The sequence below is a fragment of the Apus apus genome, chromosome 3 (assembly GCF_020740795.1).
Source record: "Apus apus isolate bApuApu2 chromosome 3, bApuApu2.pri.cur, whole genome shotgun sequence".
Taxonomy (NCBI): Eukaryota; Metazoa; Chordata; class Aves; order Apodiformes; family Apodidae; genus Apus; species Apus apus.
The window spans coordinates 106292061-106307128 of NC_067284.1; the positions used below are offsets into that span (position 1 = coordinate 106292061).

Sequence of the window (15068 nt, forward strand, 5' to 3'; positions counted from 1 at the left end):
ACTGCCCTGGGCAGCCTGTGCCAGGGCCTGACAACCTCTTCAGTGAATAAATTTTTCCTAATATCCAATCTAATCCTCCCCTGGCACAACTTGATGCCATTTCCTCTTGTTCTATTACTTGTTACTTGGGAGGAGAGACTGACCCCCACCTTGCTCCAACTTCCTTTCAGGCAGCTGTAGAGAGTGAGAAGGTCTCCCCTCTCAGCCTCCTTGAAACTAAACAATCCCAGTTCCCTCAGCCACACCTTCTAAGATTGCCTCAGCCTCTTCAGCACTCTAGCAAGGAGCCTCTTTCACAGACACCAGAGATCTGACCCCATGTCATCACAGGTGGAGCAATGAGACACCACCTTTACCTTCAGCACATGAGTGACCCACAAGTGCAAAAGGCCACAGCTTGCCACTGGTGGGCTATTGAGATGTTGGCCAACACTGCACTAGAAGGAGGTGTCTCATGCATAGACAGGTACTGGTCTATCACCTCTGTTTTCCTATCAGGTGTGAAAGGAACCCTGCAAAGCTCACCCTGGGGACACAATTTCCCTTGAGGGAACATTTGGCCAACCTTTGTAAAGGGAGCTGATCAAGTCAGGGGAGCACAAGGTGCCCAGATGTCACAGGTTGCACGGCATTTCAGAAATAAAGTATCTACAGCAGGTTCCTTTCTAATGCTTTCTGATATTAATGAACTAATACTGGGTCTTCTTCCTTCTGATTCTGAGTGGTGGCTGTAACCTTGTGCTCTGAAATTTGGCATGTAAATCTTTTCACCTAATGCCAACCCTGAAACTGGTCATCTGAGTTAGTCAACGGGCAGAAATGTCCCCTCCTGGGACCGTTCATCTGTCCCACCTCAGATGCCAGCAGGACAGTGGGATGAAGTGCATTCTGTAGCCTCTGGGAGGGGCTCACAGCACAAACTGGGGTTTCATCAAAACGATTAGATCATTCCTTGCCACTCGGGTGAGGTTGCAGAGCAAGGAAGAGCAGGAGGAAGGGACACAAGCCCCGACAGCCTCTGCATTTCCAAATTACGCTCAGGGACTGGGAGCTGGGACAGAGGCAGAGGTGGCTCTGCACGCTCTGCCCTTTCTCAGGCACCTCGTCCTTCCTCCCCGCTTGCAGTTCGCAAGCACGCAAGACGAAAAATCCCGAAAGAAGCAAGGACACGAAAAACGACGCAGGAAAGCCACCAGATGGGGCTCGACACTCGAGAAAAATGCTGCACCGGCCACACAGGACACTGGTGACACGGGTGTGACATCCCCGTAGAGCCTGAGTGGGATGGAAATGGCCACGGAGCCGCCTGCTCTCCCACGGACACCAGTCCTGGTTCCATTCCCCCAACAGCTCAAGGCCACCGCCTGGATGCAGCTTTTTCCTGGAAGCACCCAACCTCAGAAACTGCAGGATGACACGGGAATCCTGCCTTCCCTCCAGGCATGCAAAAACCGAAACAGGTGTAGTGTAGCTGGAAAGGCAGAAGTTGGGAGAAGTGAACTGTAATGGCTCAAGGACAAAGCAGAGGAAAGGATCGTGCAAGTGGTTTTCAGAATACCAGCAACACAGGGCCACCAAAACCCAAGGTGGTGGTGCCCAGAAGGTGCTGCCCATGGGCAAAGACTGCATCACCTCAGGCAAACTCTTCCCAGGGACATATTTACCAAAGCTGTCCTGAATTCTTGTGTGGCCTTCCCTACCCAGGAGCTCCCATTCCTTCTAGTACATGAAACCTAAACTCCTCTTCTGACGGATAAGCCACTAATTTATCATTATCCCAGCCATGGACAAGGAGAAGAATCTATTAATTTTCACCCTGCAGCCAACTTTTACCTGTTTGCACATGGTTACCATGTAAACCCCCAGACTTCTTTTGTCCAGATGAAAAACAACCCAATTTCTTTTCAGCCCTTTCTAGCAGGTCATATTTTTCTAGACCTCTATTCTTCTGCATTGCTGTCCCCACCAGCTCTCCTCAGTTTTTGATTATTTTTAAGACTCCCTTTACTTTTCTGAGCACTCCAGGTTGGCAGAACCAACCTATAACAATGACAGTGAGTCACTCAAAAAGATTAAGAAGAAACTAACAGAAGGGACACCATGTCCCACAATGATTTCTCCTTGATTCAGCACTATCCACAGTTTAATAATGAATATTTCTAACTGGCCACAGTAAGAGGACCTATTCATGGAGGCATGACACATATAAACGCATTGGATTAATGTAATGCCCTGATCATAGAATCACACAATGGTTTGGGTTGGAAGGGACCTTAAAGATCATCTAGTTCCAACCTCCCTGCAGGGGCAGAGATGCCTTCCACTACACCAGGTTGCTCCAAGCCCCATCCAACCTGGCCTTGAACACTTCTAAGGCTCCTGTCTCCGTCAATGGACAGCACAATGGCAATGACAGTAACACCGAATTCTCTTGACTGTTGAGCCCACAGCCTTTTACAAAGGTCAACTGCATTGTGCCCTCTCCATTGATGGGGAAACTGAGTCATAGAGCACCACAAGGGCTCTCCCAAAGTCTTCTGGCATCAGAACCCAGGCAAGTTGCTGCTGTCCTAAGCCTCTGATCACCACAACACGAGCATGTGAGTGAGGAAAGACTCTGCCTGCTGGTAGCTCCCCATCCAGGATGGACATACTTCCTAGATACCATGAAGCCCAATTCTGCCCAATCTGACTTGTGCTACATGACCTAGCAGGCCATATATGTCCTTATCCAACTGCCACATGGAATTATGACCTTGGGAATTCCCTGACATAATTTCAGCTACCTGGTAAGCTTTCAACAAGTAATAAATACCTGCCTAATTAATCAATACAAGACTTCACCCAGCTGTAAAATTGGCAATGCTTAACCCTATTTTCAAACATGAATGTACAGCAGTGCTGTAAGCAGTTTTATTCCAGTCCATCTGTTTTTTCATGCTATTTTCTTTACCTGTTTCAGGGCTTTTTCCTGCCTTTACTAATACTGGTTAAGTGTAGACAAACTGCAAAGGAAAAAAAAAAAACACACCAAAAAATCAATGTCATTTCACCTGAAATTTGTTGTTCTCGGTCAAGTTGGTAGCAAACAGGATTCTATAATTAGACTTTCAAATCCATACTCAGGCCTGATCTTCAATCTTTAGCAACACGATGCTTCCTCTTATGTCAGTGAAAGCCATTCACCGCCCTGTGCTTCTGAAAATCAGGCTAATTTATTTATTTAAGAGCTTAATTTTGGATACAGGAGCCTAACTTGGGGCTTTTTATTTCTTGAATGCTGGCTATTTTTACATACGAGCGTGTGTATTTGTGAGTATCTGTGTATTTTTAGTTCTAAGCCCCATCATGGCTTCAAGAGATAGAACTCATTTGGGGTTGGGAGGGGGATTCGGAGTGATTTTCTTTACATGCACAAAGGATTGGCTGTCCTCTCCATTCTGGCAGGGTTCCCAGAATTCCTGTTGGCATAATTACCCTCATGCTTATTTACTACGTGTGTTGCAGTAACACACCAACTGCACGGGGCAAAGTCACTGCTGTCCCTGCGCCAAAGCAGGTTTTAAAGGAGCCCAAAGCTCTTGGCTCCAGAAATGTGGCCAAACAACCTCTGGAGAGAAACCCCGGATGCCACCAGGAGGAAGAAAAGGAGATGCTTCTACTGTAAAAGAACTCCCACCCTAAGTGCAATGGAAAAATGTGATTCACGTTGGATGACGGAGGCTGCTCAGCTGTCTCAGCAAGGACTATAAAAGAAATGTCCAGAGATAGGATTATGGAGTCAGAGGCTCTGTCTATACCATTAAACAAAGCAGCCTCTGTCCTTGGCCAGCTGGCATGACTCAACTCCACGTGGCTATGTCCATGCTAGTTGGCCAAAATTGCCAGAGTCTGTGCTAAAAATGTATCAGGGTGAACTATTACAGAATTGTGCCTGTGCCTGGCACTGTTTGATTTACAGAGGTGGCTCTGGATACCACCAGCAGAAAGTGTAGGAGGAAGCCTCAGGCAACAGACTGGGTTGAAATGAAGAGGATGCTGATGTGTAAGAGGGTTCCAGGAGCATGGAAAGGCACATCAACACAGGCCCTGGGCTACGTTTTGAGGACAGAAGAGTTCTGAGGGACTGTCTCACACAACTACAAGCTGACCAAAGTCGGGAAACTCAGACTGTATCCACAATAGTCAACAACAAACAAGGAACTGATCACCGTTCCTGAAGGCAATAGGACAAGACTGACCACAGAAATGAGCTCTCTCATCCTCCAAAACTAGGTAGCTGCCTTCAGGCTCAGTATTGGGAATGATTGCTAGTACCTGTGGAGTCCTGAACCCTGCTTAGGTTACGACTATGAACAGGCCTTGAAGTTGCCTGGTTTGCTTATATAAGTTTATGGAAAGATAGAAAGGAACAGGATTTGGGGTACTCAAACCACTGCCAACAATTCCAGGTAGGGAAACTTTTCTTGACCAACAGCTTCATGTCCTTCCTTTGTTGGGGGCCCCAGAACTGAACATAGGTTCAGGTGGGTTTTCTAGGTGTCATGGTAGCAAGGCACACCATCTCCCTCACCCACCCCATGTACCAACCTTCTCCCTGGTGTTCAATCCTGTAAGAAGAGGGGTGGGATGGAGCAAGGTGGAATGGCTTATTCTCCTGCCATCTCCTCCACAGGCACTCCTGCTAACTCTTGCAAGGGGCCATTATCCTTATGCACTAGAGGGTGTTTACAGATTAAAAGCCCACTCCTTGGAAGGGAGGAAATGAGGACATGTGTAACCGCTCGGCTGGAAGGCGTGCAGCAGAGGCTGCCTGAGCAGAGCCTTAAAATGAGGTTATGTAAGGCCAGATCTCAGCTGGAGCGAGCTGGCATCCACAGCACTCCAGCAATTTACACCAGCTGCAGCTTTGGCCCCCTTTTTTTAATTTTAATGAGTTATTTTCATTCTAACAGATATAAAAGGAATATAAAATGCAGCGCTAAAGCAACAGGGGAGCACGAAAGTAAAATGCTGTCTATTAAAAAAATCAGAATCAAACTTACAGTTGCCATCACAATTAACGTGCTCAATATCAACACTTGTTAGTGATTTCTTTCTTTGTAATGTTGCAAGTTAGAGATACTGTTCCTAGTTGGAGTATCAAAGTAGTAACTACCTGGTCCCATCCAGGTGCCAATATACCACAGTTTTGTCTGGCTGCTTCCATGGCATCAAACTCCTCCAGAACAAGGTGGCTGCATCCAAACCACCTCTGGGGAATGGTTCCTGGTCTGGGCTTGTCCTCAAAGGGTGTGCAGGGCTTATTTACACCACTGCTAGTAGTCTTGTGCCAAAATCATGCTAGGGACCATTGCTAAACTAGGAAAGACCATTTGCCATCTCAGAAACAAGCAAGGGCACCTTAAATCTTTTCATAGGACTAAGCAAGCAGTGTACAAAGCCTTCCTTTAATCCAGCATCCTCATAGGTCACCCCAACAACTTATGACTAAATCACTCATCATGCATCAGGACCCTGATTTTCAGAATTGAGATTCTCAGAGCTTTCTAGAACCTTGCCACTTTCAGCACCTCTTCATGTAGTTTACATCCAAGAATGAACAAAACATAACAAGAAGTGTGTTCATCAACTGTTTTAGTCTTTCTATCTTGCAATTCCTGTACTCTCCTGCCTGGTAAACTTGCTTCCATATGCAACTACTCCTTATCTAGTTAATTGCTTCTATCAGCTCCTATTAAACAATTAATAATCTCTATTCCATGCCTTGTCTTTCTTATTGGAGGATAATGTTGCTGAACACAAAATAAGCTTGTTCCATGCCTTAGAGACACTTAAAAAGCTTAAATGTGTGGTCTGACATAATCCATGAGTTACGTAGACTAGTGGGTCATGCAGGACACTCTCTTTATTCAGACACACAGTTTATCATCATCTCAGTGTCAAACTTGGAATTCCAATATGAGACTTTATCCACAGTCTAACTTATCACAGCACCACTGTGATCCAGGATCAGGTTTAGGAATCACTCACAAGATTACACAACAGTGACATCATCAGTGAGAGAAAATCGGATTACTTGGCCTATATTAACATTTTTGAGTTAAGACAGTACTCGTACCTACTTCAACCTCTTTTCATGTTTTCTAGCATCCAGATGTTCCTATTGGCTTGTTATTTCCTTATCCCTGCTTGAGAAATTTTCTGTGAATCTGTTTCTCACAAATAGTTGCCAAGATCTCTTCTCTTTAAAGCTAACGGGTCAACTCAAGTCAAACTTCCTGAATATCCCTGTTTTGTAGACATGGTAACCACCACTTCAGGGAAAACACTGGTCTTTATGTGAATTCAAAACCCTATTCTTTACATGCACATATTTAAGAGGGGATGATACCTGAATATCCATTTATATTAGAAAGTTTTACTTTTTATGAAATACTATTTGCAACTGAAACATCCAGTAGAGAGAGTGATAGACCCAGTCTTCTGCTGTGCCAGAGAAACTGTAATAATTTTGTATTCTAAGCCAGTTTAAAGCTGTTTTAAAGCACAGATGGCTTTACTATACACCAACCACGAAAGAGGCATCTGATTTATTCTGTAAACTGTACATTGGGGAGGATCATATCACAGAGTGATGGAATAATTTAGGTTGGGAGGGAACTCTAGAAGTCTCTGGAGCAAACCTCCTCTCTAACTTTGAAGTTAGAGAGGGCTGGTCATGGCCTTGTGCAGCTGAGTTTTGAAAACCTCTAAGGATGAAGACCCCACAGTCTCTCTGGGCAACCTGTTCCAGCACTTAACCGCAATCACTGCAGAAATGATTTTCAGCCTGAGATCATTTTCACTATTTAAAGAAAGCCTACAAATCAACCCCTCCTTGAAAAGAGTCAATTCCATCAAACAGTTGGAGAGAGACAATAAAATGATGCCACAGGATTTTTAGGATTCCGTTTCTGCAGCTTTGATGTTTGCAGGCTGTTGTAAGTTGTGGCTGATAATTTGGGGGCTCTGATACACAAAACAGGGAGCTTGGATTGAGAATTTCAGAGAATTGTTCCCAGCTCCTCTGAAATGGTTGCTCTGGTTGCAATGCCAGCCAAATGGAACATCTACCTCTATCACCTCCTCTGGGACATAATCTACAGTCTTCATTCAATTCCCTTGGTTTAAGCAGATATTTGGGACTGAGAGAGCCCACAGCAGAGCTGCAGGTGTGGATTTCATCCTCCTGACAGATAGCAGGGCCATAACCTCCAGCAGATGCATGGGGCAGAAAACTGGGACAAGGGCATTGCTGCAGTTAAAGCTCCAAAAATGTGTGAGCTGCCCATCCCCATGTTGCTCAACCTGGGGGATGTTTCTGGGATTCATCTTTGTGTCTATTCTCCTTTTCTAGCTGCAGGGTAGTTTTCATTGACTCATGGACTGAAAGATCACAACCAGAAGAAGAGAAATGAAACATAAGCAAGTGCTAGCTCTAGACAGTCCCTTTGTCTGGCATTAATTTTCAAACTTTCCTGAATCTGGGCTGTTACAGAAATCTCCATGCTTCACCAGAGCCTGGCTAACATGTCTTTTATTTGCAAAAATAATAACAAATGTGTCACTGGTATATTCATTACAACCCCAATTTTGCAAGCAGCTCTGCCCAGGCAACCTGTCTTTGTGTCCCATGGGCTGTGGGACTCTCCTGGATACCCAGGCTGCAGAATCCCTATTTCCAGATCTTTGCTCAGCAAATCAATAGAGCATCAGAGAACAGCTCTGTAGTGGGAGCTACTACAGTTTCAAGCCAAGCTTGTAGAAATCATGTTTATGTTTTTTTACTTGTCAATTATTTCATGAGGTGTAGAGTTCTAAAACAGAGAAAGAAACTCCAAAGACCTCTTCAGCACGAGAGTATGAATGTCCTTTTTAAAATATATTTGAATGTGGGAAGCATCCTTGTGCTGAGCAAAGGAGCAGGCAGGATAGCACGGGCTGCTGGAGAGGGTATCAAAGCGGTGGGTGCTGCAGAGACATGTCAGAGCATCCATCACCCGTGGGATGGTCTCACATCCTAGCACTGAGCCAAATGCCCTTTTATCACAGATTCCCCCTAAACTAGTTATGAATACTTAAGTTCCAGTCCCTTTCTGATTTTGCACATACTTACTTGCTTTAAAGTGTACCTTGACGCCTAGTGCTATCACCTCTGGGAAAGCCTTCTGTTTTAAATCAAAGCTGTTAAGTAGCTTTGCATAGAAAGAAAGAAATTGAACTCAGACTGAATTTTGGCTTCAAGTGTCTTTGAGCTATTAGGGTTCATTGTCAGGGCCTCCCTTTTGGAAAGAAAACTGGTCCCAGTCCCGTAGACCCTATAGGAACAGATGCACCCAAAGGCCTTGAAAGTAAGTGGAGGTCTTTTCATTGACCTGCCTTGGTTCCAAGCAAGGGAAGTTTCAGGGCAAATTCAGAGAAATGCCTGAGGGCTCCCAAAATGTGAGTGTTCAGGGGCATGATGCTATAGGGACACATGGGAATAGTCACCTTATTCTTTCTATTGGATGGGCCACATTTCAGTACTTAACCCAGATGGTCTTGAGAGTTGATTTGGCATCACATGGACTCATCAGAGCAACAGGATACCTCAGGAGAGGGGAAGTTTGCATTGCCCTGGGAGGCCAGTCAGGGACAGGGACATACCTTCCCCTCCTCACAGCTCTCTGCAAGCCTCCAAGATCCCTTGGCGGAGGATGCAGAGGAGTAGAGGGGAAAGCAATGGCTTTAATGAGCTCTGAGTCTCCTAGAGATGGAGACATAATGTGGTGGTTTTCTCTTTCAAGGGTTTCCCTCTTCCTGAGTGATTTAACAAGTAGCGGGTCCAAAGATCAGAACAGAGACAGGAGGTTGCCTGCAGTGTAAACCCTCAAAAAGTTATGTGGACCTCAGAGCCAAAGAGGAACATGTCTGGGAGCTGGTCACCTCGCTCAGAGGGAAACATTTCCTCTTCCCAGGTTCTGGCTGATGGCAAAAGCAAGAGGGTCACATCTCCCACTGGGAGATCAGGGAACTGATATGGACTCTAGAGTAGTATTCACTGAATTTATAGCATTTACTCTCTCCCTGGCCATCAAGGTCACTGATGCTAAAGCAGGAACTGAAAGCACTAGACAAGACTTTTCCATACACCAAAGCCTCTCCTAATCCCCATGGCCGTGGCTTTGTGGAGCTAAGGAGGCGGATGTTCCAGGAGAGGCTCTGCCAAAGAGGTAGGATTTTTTAACAGCACACCAGAAAACCACCAGCCAGAGCAGTTCAGGGGGAGAGGACCCTGCCTGAGAAGAGGCGAGCTGATTTTCTGAGACTGAAAAAAAGCCTGCTGCAGAGCTGCCAGGGGCAGAGCTGTAGGCTTGCTGCCAGCTGCAGCAAGCTCTCCCCATCACTTGCATCCATGTCCCAGCACACGTCACTGCAGAACAAAGCTTCAGGTCTCCCTGGGGCCAGCAAATCCTCCGGGAGCTTCTCAGCAGCCATCGGAAATGCTGGTGACCACCCCAGCCTTGCAAGAGGCCATGACAGACCTGGGACCATACGTTCAGCAGCATGTCCCCAGCTCGTCCGTGCCACAGGGGTCAAAAGACACCCCTGGAGCAAGGCTCCCCACATGGTGGCTTTGCACGAGGGTTGAGACTGTTGCCTCCGTTTTGCCATCCGTTTGAGAAGGAGCTAAAAATTGGGTGAGCGCCTGCGAAATCCTGGAAGAACAGCCTCAGATCTTGGCTATTTTTAGTTTCAGAGAAGCTGTGCATACATTAGCAAGGGCCTGCCTCCCTCTCCGGGTGCACACGGCTCCGAGAAACCTCTCAGAAATCACACGGCATCCTCCCAGCCTGCCAGGAAAGAGTTTAACCCTTGTCATCTCACCGCAGTCAGTCCCATCCAGCTCCACCTGGGGGGGGAGAGCTTTGCCCCATGGCCCTTATATCATTATATCTGGTGGGAGGAGCAAGGATCTTTGGTATCACCTGGGGACTGGGAGGAAATGCCAGCACAGAAATGGCATCTGACTCCCATCACCATCAGCTCTTGCTGGGAAACAGCCACACTAAAGGCTGAGAGGGGCTGGGGGGAGTTCAGAGTGGTTCCATAACCCAAGACATGATGCCTCAACTCCAATGACCTTTTGTGACGGCCAAGATGAATGCCACTCATGAACTACCACATCTCATCCTTCAATGCACCCACCATGAGATCACAGATTCACAGACTGGTTTGGGTCAGAAGAGACCCTAAGGATCATCCAGTCCCAACCCCCTGCCACTGGCAGGGACACGTCCCACTAGACCAGGTTGCCCCAAGCCCCATCCAACCTGGCCTTGAACACTTTCAGGGAAGGGGCAGCCACAGCTTCTCTGGACAACCTGCTATGCACAATCCAAATGTGTCATCTGAATTTGCAATCTTTTAGCCAGGCAATATCCTGGGGAACAAGACCTTGCCACCCCTCAGGCTCCTCAGATGCTTGTGGCATCTCCTTCCTCTCACTGGCTGTGTCTCTCCTGGTCCAGACTGACACATCGTGCTAGGAAAACCACTGCTTGGACCCATAAAGGGGATGAGGCCAGGGACAGGGCATGAGTTCACAAGTGAACAATGCCTTTCAACACACCATTAACAGAAAATAATTGCAACATTTATTTCTATGTTCCCTCCTGCATGAAAGGATGAAAAGCAACGTCTGCGTGAGGCACACGCTGACGATCTCTGCACTTCACACCCACGGTGCTTGTCAGCTCTGCTGCCCGTGCACTTTAACATTTTCCAGCTCTTTAATATTTATTCCCTTTGCTGCTTTGTATTACTCATCAGCCATTCCTGGCCAGAGGAAACGTAGCAGCGGATTCTGAAGCGCGGACGTCTTCTTCAAGGGAGCTGTAGGTCCAACAGCAGCCTGGCAAACACACCTTTGGGCATCGCAGTCTCCTGGGGCTTTTCAGGCACCAGGTGAAAGAGAATCAAATGCACCAAAATGCACCAAACCACTCTCTCATGGTAGCTTTGCAAAGACCACAAGGATGGAGTAAGCCATCAGGAGAGGAGACACAGCACTTCTGAAAGGTCTAGGAGCCCTTACCTCAGTGTATTTGTGCTGATCCCTGCAGAAACACCCCTTTCCCCTTCAGAACTTCACATAGAGGATCCTGCCCTGCTCTACTTGCAATTATTTCACAAGTCTCCTGCCAGTCCCATGATTAACCACCAGCCTTCCAGCAGCTGTGCTTACTTGCAGCATTTCTTCCAGCTGCTGGGGTCTCCATGTAAGGATATACCTGAAGGGGCTACAGGAAAGATAGGGAGGGACTTTTTACAAGGCTGCAGATGAGGGGGAATGGTTTTCAGCTGAAAGAGGGAAGATTAAGATAAGAACTTAGAAAGAAGCTATTTTCTGTGAGGGTGGTGAGACCCTGGCCCAGGTTGCCCAGAGAAGCTGTGACTGCCTCAGCCCTGGAAATGTTCAAGGCCAGGTTGGATGGGACTTAGAGCAACCTGGTGTAGTGAAAGGTGTCCCTGCCCATGGCAGGGGGGTTGGAACTAGCTGATCTTTAAGGTCCCTTCTAACCCAAAGCATTCTGTGATTCTATGATTCTATGATAAGACAACAAAGCAAGTCAAGCTACATAGGAGCCTATGGGTGGCTGCACTTCCAGCTGTTTCATTTAATAGGTAGCTCCTAATTAAGAATGACTCTAAATAACATGACAAAGAGGACTACTTTCTAGCTGTCATGTTCAGAAGAAGAAACAGCTCAAGTACAGTATTACCCAGTATTACAGTAATTTTTCTTTTTTCTTTTTTTTTTTTTTTTTTTTCCTCTTCTCCTACTAATTGAAAAGGAGCTTTCTGCTTGGAGCTTAATAAAAGTGAAGCCACCTGACCACATCCTTGCTCCACCACCCTCTGGGTACAGCTGAGTCTTTTCGTGCTGGTAGAACATTTATCCAAGTGACACAAATGTGCTTGCAGGAGCTTTCTACCAGTGAACAGCATCTGGGCTGCGAGGTGCAGGGTCCTGCAGCCCAGCCCAAGGGACTGATGTTCATGCACATTTAGGTGCAGAAATGGAGACAGTGAGGTTAAATAACTGTCCTCGAGCTAGCAGGGGAGATTGGTGTGGGGGCTGGTGTTTTTTAAATAGAAAGGGGAAGGAAAAAGGAGAGGAGAGGAAAAAAAATGAAAGTAAAAGGGAGGGAAGGGAACGGAAGGGGAGGGAAGAGGAAAAAGGAGAGGAGAGAGGAGAGGTTTCAGCTGGAAGTGACCTACAATGATCATCTAGTCCAACTGCCCTTGATTCTGTGGTGGTCCTGCTCTGGCTGGGGGGGTTGGACTCTGTGATCTCCAGAGGTCCCTTCCAACCCCTATCATTCTGTGACTCTGTGATTCTGTGAACTGCCAATCTGGGAGGTCCCTGTCTCCCTGTCCCTGCTGGTTGCGCTCTTTGTGTCCTTTCAGAAGTGCAGGGTGCATGCCTATTATGAAAGAAAATAAAGCCCTGCATTTTCTTACATGTCCTTTTGACCTTCTGCTGCTCAAAATGCTTCCCCAGCCCAACCAAAAACCTTGGGCACATCTGACACAGCCAATGCAGCTGCCCTGCACTGTGTGGAGGATGTTTGCATCAACACTGACTATCGTAAATGCCTGGACAAGATATATCCCAGCAGCACCAATAAATTGCTGGATGCATTGATCTAGACGTGACTCAGGAGTCACCACTGAATAATCTCTTCAGGCAGCTTTCTCTGGTTGAGCTTGGGCAGAGTTTCTGCTCTCATCAGCAAAGCAAGTAGAGGTCTCTTCCATCTTACACTTCTCCAGGGGAAGGCCAGCTTAAATGACATGTGGGTGCTATTGATTTCTGTAATGAATGAATGGATTTTCCCCTCCTGTGCTCAAACCCCCTCTCCCTGCTGTGGAATAATTTAGGGCCTCTGTCATTTACTGCCCAAATGCCTCTCCAAGGTGCAAACATGCAACCTTTCCCTGCTGGAATTGCATGCTGTCTCCAAAGCCCTGGCCTTGGCTCCTCTCTTTTCTCCTGTCTTCACTGATCTTGGAGAGCTTTGCTTCCTGGAGAGAGCATTTAGCCTTGTGCAGTGAGGAAAGTATCCCAGGAGAACATGGAAGTTTTCCTCCCACGAAGGAAGATGTGGCCACAGTGCTTGGGTAACTCAGGCTGTGTGTCAGATGCTGCAGAATTGGCTGGGAAAGGTGGTGCAGCTGCACGTCGAGATGGGCCTGGAAGAGATTTCTGCACTCTAGGGATCTGTTCTTAAACAGGAGCAGAACAGATGTTGAGGTTTTTGAGGTACTGAAGGAAATACAGCTGGGGATTTTGCAGTTATCATAGAATCATAGAATTGTTTTGGTTGGAAAACATGTTTAAGATCATCAAGTCCAACTGTTAACCCAGCGCTGCCAAGGCCACCACTAAACCATGTCCCTCAGCACGACAGCTACACAGCTTTGAAATCCCTCCAGGGATGGGGACTCCAACACTGCCCTGGGCAGCCTGGGCCAGGGCCTGACAATTCTTTCCATTAAGAAATCATTCCCAGTATCTAATCTAATCCTCTCCTGGCACAGCTTGAGGCCCTTTCCTCTTGTCCTATTGCTTGAGAGAAGAGACTGATCTCCCCCCGCCCTGGCTCCAACCTCCTTTCAGGCAGTTGCAGAGAGCAAGAAGGTCTCCCCTCAGCCTCCTTTTCCCCAGGCTGAACACCCCCAGTTCCCTCAGCTGCTTCTCATCACACTTGTGCTCCAGACCCTTCCCCAGCTCCGTTGCCCTTCTCTGGACACGCTCCAGCCCCTCAATGTTCTTCTTGTTGTGAGGGGCCCAAAACTGACCCCAGGATTTGAGGTGCAAACTCATCAGTGCCCAGCACAGAGGGACAATCCCTGCCCTGGTCCTCCTTGCCACATATGGATTGAAACAGCCTCATGCACACTAGGATCAGCTCTGAAGCAAGAGATGTCCTATTTTGTCTACAAGGAGTCTCACTGCTAGCTCAAAATGTCCTTCCTTTCTGCCTTCCCAAGTTCCTCCTTATGTAACTCCCTTCTATCATCAAAATTTGCTGGATGTGAAGGAAGGGCTTGACCTTCACCATCAAACATCACAGGTGAACCCATTAACCACCCCAACTTCAACAAAGACACAAAGCACTCAGATGCCTGTGTTGGGGCTGCTGTGCAGGATATCTAACACTCAAACATCTCCTGAGACACGGCATCATGTCAGGAAGACTCTCATCTGCTGGCTCAAAGGGTTATCCCCTCGAGGGGCTGACACCAAAGCTCAATTCCTTGCAGCCAGACGTGCTTCCTCAGTCACACGGGGTGGCTGGGTGCCAGCAACTGGGCTACAAACACAGTCTCATGTGGACACCCTGTTGGAAAGAGGATGCTGCAGGCTTGAATGAACTCGAGGCTATGGAGGCAACTCATCTTAATGCTTTAATGGGATTTTCTTTCTTACTTCAGCTGTCCAAAAGTGGGAAAGCTGATTTCAACTCATCATCTTAGTTCCATCTTTTACCAATGGAGGGAGAGAGATTTCCAGAAAGCCACTCCTACCATCTCAAGATAATAATATAATTATAGAATGGTTTGTGTTGGAAGGGTGTCTACAACACCTCCTACAGTCTTCCTGTCTCCTTCCCTTGACTACAGAAGGGTCCAGACAACTAGCTGAGATCTGATGGCTGATAACAGATGTCTCTCAGATCTTTGGCATCACTTTCCTATCAGATGCCTCTCACCTCCTTATCATCATTTTGATATGCCATTTGGAGGACTCACTTGTGCTGGATGCACATACTTCCCCATGGAAAAGACTTGGGGGGACATGGAGACTGGGGCGGGGGCAGGGACCATGCTAACAAGTAGGAACAGATTTTCCTGTGGGAATTTCACACTAAAACTGAATGTATTCTTATCTGATAGCTGGAGTAGGAGCTCCCAGAGCTGGCTGGGATATTTTTTGTTCCAGCCATCTCTTCACTGCCTTTTTCTCTGTGGATCAA

General features: G+C 47.0%; 2 protein-coding genes across 2 annotated transcripts in view; both read right to left on the reverse strand.

The window, feature by feature from the left end:
- Nucleotides 1-15068, reverse strand: part of LOC127382597 (gallinacin-13-like) — a 592294-nt gene that overhangs the window by 31020 nt on the left and 546206 nt on the right. The gene's annotated exons all lie outside the window — the stretch shown is intronic.
- The window catches only part of XKR6 (XK related 6), a 182703-nt gene that overhangs the window by 24512 nt on the left and 143123 nt on the right, over nucleotides 1-15068 (reverse strand). The gene's annotated exons all lie outside the window — the stretch shown is intronic.